Here is a 1,782-nt window from a genome sequence, read left to right as displayed (position 1 = left end):
TTTCAGGCTGGCGGATGACTGAAGCTCCCAACTGCTCCTTTTTTTCTTTTTTTATTCTGGGCCAGCTTTAGCTCTGAGGCCTCGCTGCTGAAAGCAGGTTTCTGGCCTTTGTTTCTGGCATTTGATACAATGTTGTGGTCCGGCTGGCTGAAGCCCGGCTGACTGAAAGCGGGTTTCTGGGGTTTTGTTTAGCTTCTATATTTGCAACATAGTTGCTTAGAGTTGCAGCTGAGAGGCCGGCAAGTCAGGCGGGGAACAGGCGGGGAACGTTGGAGTCCGCCATCACTGGAGCAAGCAAGCCTCCCTGTTCGCTTCAGTGCATGGCTGCCAGCCACCATCTTGGCTGGCAGTTAATTTGCATATCACCCTGATTAGCCAATGGGAAGGGTAGTGGATGTACGGCTAATTACCATGTTTCTCTTTTATTAGATAGGATTATATTGTTAATAACATTAATAATAATAATATTGGCTAACGTTTATTAGGTACTTACTATATACCAGGCATCCTTCTCAGTGTTTTTGGTTTTTTGTTTTTTCTTTTCCTCTTCTCAGTGTTCTGATGTTTTAACTCAGACTTTATAGCAACCCTTCAACGTAGGCCCTATTATTATCACACTAGAGGCCCCATGCACGAAATTCCTGCACAGGGGGGTGGGTCCCTCAGTCCGGCCTGCACCCTCTCACAATCCAGGACCCCTTGGGGGATGTCCAACTGCTGATTAGGCCCGCGCAGAGATCAGGCCTAAACCAGCAGTCAGACATCCCTCTCGCAATCCAGGACCGCTGGCTCCTAACTGCTCCTAACTACCTGCCTGCCTGATCGCCCCTAACCACGTTGCCTGCCTGCTTGATCGCTCCCTAACCATTCGCCTGCCTGCCTGATCACCCCTAACCGCCTCTGCTTTGGCCCCCGCCGCTGCAACTTCATCTGGAAGGATGTCCAGAAGGACGTCTGGAAGGTCGTTCGGCTGTCTGGTCTAATTAGCATATTACATTTTTATTATTATAGATTTTACAGGTTATGAAACTAGAATACCAAGGGGCAAGTAGCTTGCTTGAGGTCAACTTCTTTTTTAAAAAAATTTCTTTATTGATTAAGGTATTACATATGTGTCCTTATCCCCCCATAACCTCCCCTAACACCCCCACTCATGCCCTCATTGAGGTCAACTTCTAAGAAGAGTACTTATAAACAATAACAACAGCTATCTGCTGTGTGCTCTCTAGTTCCTAGTTTATATGCCCATCAGAGAAATGATGTTCCATCAGTGTTTGCAGAATTGATTTGAGGTGAGGAGGTTACACTTGAGCTGGCAGCTTATGTCTGGCAGAGAAGAGAGGGCAGACCGGGCAAAGCTCTCATAAACACCAAGCACCCACAGCAGGCTGGGTGCTGGGACACAGGCGAAAACACTCTCCACATGCTGCTCTGAGGCCCTAGGCTCCCTCTTCCTGATTCCTTTATCAAACCCTTGCAGACTTGTGACCTGGGGACCCTCCTTCCTTCTAAAATGACTCCACACCCCATTCTCACCCTGCCTTACAGTGGCTCTCTCCTGTGTGCATGATATGAGTACCCTGACAATTTTTATGGATAGCTACTATGGCAAGGACGTAAACAAGATAAACCATGAGCTATTATGGAAGAATCAGCAGAAGGGGATGGGAATGGGCTAGTCCATAGTCCAATTGGCCCTGGTTCTTCCCCACTCTATGGCTGTTAATATCACTGGGCTTCTCTGAGACATGCATATGCATTGGTGATGGGGTATTACACTTG

This window comes from Myotis lucifugus, unplaced genomic scaffold (assembly GCF_000147115.1).
Source record: "Myotis lucifugus unplaced genomic scaffold, Myoluc2.0 scaffold_9, whole genome shotgun sequence".
NCBI classification, from domain to species: domain Eukaryota; kingdom Metazoa; phylum Chordata; class Mammalia; order Chiroptera; family Vespertilionidae; genus Myotis; species Myotis lucifugus.
This window is presented reverse-complemented; position numbering follows the sequence as displayed.